At 34.7% G+C, this 5,558-nt stretch overlaps 1 long non-coding RNA gene across 2 annotated transcripts; it reads left to right on the top strand.

The window, feature by feature from the left end:
• Positions 1 to 2,151: 2,151 nt before the first annotated feature.
• LOC141299686 (uncharacterized) lies at positions 2,152 to 4,879 on the top strand. Of its 2 annotated transcripts, XR_012341825.1 has the most exons (4): positions 2,152 to 2,342; positions 3,247 to 3,356; positions 3,446 to 3,517; positions 4,500 to 4,879. It is a non-coding gene; the product is annotated as an uncharacterized lncRNA (long non-coding RNA). The 2 variants fall into 2 exon arrangements; XR_012341824.1 differs by having other exon boundaries at positions 2,157 to 3,356.
• The last annotated feature ends 679 nt before the right edge of the window (positions 4,880 to 5,558 follow it).

A 5,558-nucleotide genomic window follows, 5' to 3' on the forward strand; every position in this document is an offset into this window, starting at 1 on the left:
ACTACTTGCAAACACCTGAGTTCTTTAACAACAGCCGTACTTTGTTGAACTAACGTGGTTCAAATGATGAGACCATATTCATGAAACAGTCTTTACTAGCTTATTCGTTTCCACAAAAATGCAGCACAAATAAGCAAGCATTTTAACGTTTTCAATACACTAATCTACTATTACTGTTCAATCGCTGGAGTGTTTTTTTATTTTTTATTTTTTTAATGCCTTTAAAATATGTAGTTTTGTGAACACGGACGAAGAAACGCCAGCCCCGAAGCTCATCCGTAAACCACATAAAACAGCTCATATGCGCTTAATATAGCTCTTTAAAATGATTTTCTGTTTACATTGTGCACAGTCGCTGAAGTGTTCTTATTTAAATGCTTTTAAAAGAGGCTTAGTGATGTAGTTCGCAGGCCGAGAGCTCGGAGCCTTGACTCTCATGTCAGTACAACAGAAAACACTGGCTGGAGGCAGCTCTCTCCGTTTTAACTGAAACTGCTTGCAAACACCTGAAATTAGCTCTTGGTGCGTTATAAGGGGTCGACGGAATGAAATCGCTGGAACATTTACATTTTAAAAGGTCGTATTTATTTTCATTTTTCCGCTCCACCCCTTCAGTGGAGTGTAATGGTTTAAACGGGGCATTATTTTTCGTAGGTGACCTGTGGTTAGAGGCATTGTTTCTTGTTAGTAAGACATATGGCTTAATAAATTATGTTCTTGGGCATAATTTGCAAGCTAACATGCAGTGCAAGCTATATCTTATAGTTAACCTAAATATAAATGATTTTAATCTGTATTTTTGTACGTCCTCTATTAAATCACCATTTATGAGTAGTGCGCATGCGCACAAATGCCTAAGGGAACTTTCGGAGTATGACGTAAGAGGCAACCTGTGCTAAATCAAACAGAAAATACAGCTAAATGACAGGGAACAAAAAATATGAAATGAGTGATTAGGTGCTATGTTCAATACAGTTGCATTTTTTGAGAACTCTAATCAGTTAAATAGCAGAAGTTATTAGTTGGTGAGGTCTTTAACAACAGCCGTACTTTGTTGAACTTACGTGGTTCAAACGATGAGACCATATTCATGAAACAGTCTTTACTAGCTTATTCGTTTCCACAAAAATGCAGCACAAATAAGCAAGCATTTTAACGTTTTCAATACACTAATCTACTATTACTGTTCAATCGCTGGAGTGTTTTTTTATTTTTTATTTTTTTAATGCCTTTAAAATATGTAGTTTTGTGAACACGGACGAAGAAACGCCAGCCCCGAAGCTCATCCGTAAACCACATAAAACAGCTCATATGCGCTTAATATAGCTCTTTAAAATGATATTCTGTTTACATTGTGCACAGTCGCTGAAGTGTTCTTATTTAAATGCTTTTAAAAGAGGCTTGGTGATGTAGTTCGCAGGCCGAGAGCTCGGAGCCTTGACTCTCATGTCAGTACAACAGAAAACACTGGCTGAAGGCAGCTCTCTCCGTTTTAACTGAAACTGCTTGCAAACACCTGAAATTAGCTCTTGGTGCGTTCTAAGGGGTCGACGGAATGAAATCGCTGGAACATTTACATTTTAAAAGGTCGTATTTATTTTCATTTTTCCGCTCCACCCCTTCAGTGGAGTGTAATGGTTTAAACGGGGCATTATTTTTCGTAGGTGACCTGTGGTTAGAGGCATTGTTTCTTGTTAGTAAGACATATGGCTTAATAAATGATGTTCTTGGGCATAATTTGCAAGCTAACATGCAGTGCAAGCTATATCTTATAGTTAACCTAAATATAAATTATTTTAATCTGTATTTTTGTACGTCCTCTATTAAATCACCATTTATGAGTAGTGCGCATGCGCACAAATGCCTAAGGGAACTTTCGGAGTATGACGTAAGAGGCAACCTGTGCTAAATCAAACAGAAAATACAGCTAAATGACAGGGAACAAAAAATATGAAATGAGTGATTAGGTGCTATGTTCAATACAGTTGCATTTTTTGAGAACTCTAATCAGTTAAATAGCAGAAGTTACACTGAAAAAAATGATTATGGCCCCAATTAAATTAAGCATGATTCAATTTCGCTAGTTTAAATAATAAAAATTTAGTTTTTGATTTTAATTAATAAGTATTAATTGGTTTTAAGCAAATTGCATGTGTTTTAAATCCAAGCCATGTGAATTAATTAAATTCAGTTAGAAAATATTAAGTAAACTTTCTGCGCATGCGCACAAATGCACATTCTCCCTGGCGCCAAAAGGAGTTTCCAGTCACGACTCAGTCAGGTTCACGGTGGGAACTTTTCATTCCGGACCCGGAGTTTTCATCATTCGGTCGATTTACACGGTGAGTAATATTTATGTGAGTAATAATGTAGTGTAGCACTGTTTATTACAGTAAATAGTTTGTTCGCTGTATAAATAATATCTGCAAAATGAGTCTTTGGGAGAAATTCCACAGCGACCAACGGACGGTCACATATAACTTACACAAATAACACAAATAATACTTTTTTATGTGACAGAATGTACTTTTAAGATATTTTTGTATGAAAATGTAGTTGTATAAGCCTAAAATACGCCGTTTATTTGAAAGGATAGCATCTATTTAAATGCTTAAGCGCTTTCGGAGATGCTCAGGCCGGTAACGTTATTGGTGTTCCCGCCTAGTTAACGTTACCACAGCCAGTCCTTCGGGAATCTGCCGGCTTCTAATGTGGTTAAACATGACATATAACGTTAAATCCTTTTGGACGGGTCATCTTTAATGTCCTAACTTGTTTGTTCAAGAGCAGTTTGTTTTGGCTGAAGGTAAGGTAGTGCTTGCGTGATACCGAAAAAAATTATTAACTTCTGTGGCAACTATTGCATTTAAAGCAATGATGGGAAGATCGTATCCTTAACTGCGTGTTTGTACTGTAGAATTGTTTCCACAGACTCAAACTTTATTTGTGGTGTTACGTTAGATGTGTTTCGTTCATACTGGACACCATCACAACTCCAAATAACTATGCCTTGTAATAGAAAGTTCCGGGAAATCAAAAATATGGACGAAGGCATGAAGTTATGAGGGGAATTTCCAGTTAGTTCCTATCAGTAAATCTCACAATATAACATTGGATTTCTGAATGTTTTTAGTGTTCACAATTGTAATCATGTGAACATGCCCCTTTTTGCTAGCTTTAATGGTGCAGCATGTAAACTGTTTTAAACTAGCAATAATAATTATTGTGTTTTTACTTTCATTTGAGGGACTCTCTGCATGTTCCTGTGACTAGGACACATACCATTTCCTTGATGCCAAAGGAAGTTTCCAGGTTCGCCACTTTCCTGAAGTTGTATTATTCCAGCAATATGCACAGTAAGTAATTTTAGTATTAAAGCATTTTACAAAAAAACCGTTGACTTTAATGCAATATATCATATAATGTAATATGTTATGTTCCACAGATCACTGCTGTTTTCCAGAAAGGAGGTCTTACTGGGAGGAAAATGGTCAAATATTTCGGCATTTTACAGGAGGTATGTATTCATTTATCAAGTGTCTTTTCCTTTCCCATATGTATTATTATTTAACACAGTGATGTCAAATACAGTGTCCAGACAAAAATGTCTCTGCTTGAATTTAAATTCTACTTAAATTTCAAATACTAAAAGGGTTATAGTTGCCCAAAAAATGAAAATTCTGTCGTTAATTACTCACCCTCATGTCTTTCCAAACCCAGAAGACCTTAGTTTATCTTCAGAACCAAAAAAAAATTAAAACATTTTTTTCAATGAAATCTGAGAGGTTTCTGGACTTGCATAGGCAACAATATAACTGGCCCAAAAACGTACTAAGGACATAAGTGTAACCATTTATGTGACATCAGTGGTTCAACCGTATCTTTACAGAGCTAAAGAATAATTTTAATGTGCAAAGAAAACAAAAATAACTTTATTCAACAATTCTTCTTCCTGCCTCCATTGTCAAGACTACAATGACATATGCGTGTGTTTTTCTTTGCTTATAAACATGGTTCAGCCCATGCATGTTCATGTCAGCAACACCAAACACTTGTGTCATGGTACTCTCATGAATGGCAGACGGTGGCGCGGAGGAGTCTGTATTTTTGTTTTCTTTGCGCACAAGTATTCTCGTAGCTTCATGAAATTACTGTTGAACCACTGATGTCACATGGACTATTTTACCAATATCTTTAATGTGTTTCTTGGCCTAAGAACATTTCAGTTGAGTTGCGTTGCTGTCTATGCAGGGTTAGAAAGCTCACAGATCTCATTAAAAATATCTGAATTTGTGTTCCATTTGCAGATTAGGAACGACATGTGGGAGATATACAAATAGATTTGTCAGTTTTCTTTCTCATCTGCTTCCTTTCACTTTAACTTAAAAAAAAAACAGCTGTTTATGGTGACATACTGATGTGTTTTTGTGCATATTGGCTGGTAAATATCAGTTGATACCCAACCCTACTAATAACAGTTTCTTTTTATTTAAATATAGGACAGTCAAAGAGATGACTCCTTGAAAGACCCACAACACATCACCATGGGCATACCTGTAAAATCCATTACAAATTGCAGTTTGTTGCATGACATATGAACAGTTTTAGCACTATTGTTTTATTCACTATTGAAAAAATACAATATACTGTTTAATCACTATATACTGTTGCCTGTTTCCACATATTTTTTATTAATTTTGCAATTCCAAGTCCGCACTCAACAATGTGGCCTCTTTCACCTGTGAATTTTTGTTAATTTTTATTTTGTGAATGTGCAACGTTAAGTAAGCACTTGTCTTCCAAACACTTGTTGTATATACAAAGAAACTGTTACTGAATTTACATTTGATGACATTAAAAATAAATTCAAAACATTAAACTTGTTGTGTGTATTTGCAAAGCCATTTAAGAACCTCTCCTTAAGAAAAGGATTTTTTTTAAGGTAAGTGATTAAAACAATTTTGAAATTTAGTCAACAAAATGTGGTTATTTAAATGTAGCTAAAATAAATTGATTGCAACCACTTACCTTAAAAAATTTGAGTAAATTCAATGAATATTTTTTCTTCAGAAACAATTAAATAAATTAAGAGGAAGTAGCATATTTAAATTGGGCTGAAATTACTATTTTTTTTAATACTAAGTTAACTAAATAAAATTGTTTAAATCCAAATAAATGTGTTTGTTTAAATTTAGATCAAATCAATTGATTGCAACCACTTACCTTAAAAAAATTTAGTAAATTCAATGAATCATTTTTTTCAGTGTATTAGTTGGTGAGGTCTTTAACAACAGCCGTACTTTGTTGAACTTACGTGGTTCAAACGATGAGACCATATTCATGAAACAGTCTTTACTAGCTTATTCGTTTCCACAAAAATGCAGCACAAATAAGCAAGCATTTTAACGTTTTCAATACACTAATCTACTATTACTGTTCAATCGCTGGAGTGTTTTTTTATTTTTTATTTTTTTAATGCCTTTAAAATATGTAGTTTTGTGAACACGGACGAAGAAACGCCAGCCCCGAAGCTCATCCGTAAACCACATAAAACAGCT

Source organism: Garra rufa, chromosome 23, assembly GCF_049309525.1.
Source record: "Garra rufa chromosome 23, GarRuf1.0, whole genome shotgun sequence".
In the NCBI taxonomy this organism is placed as follows: Eukaryota; Metazoa; Chordata; class Actinopteri; order Cypriniformes; family Cyprinidae; genus Garra; species Garra rufa.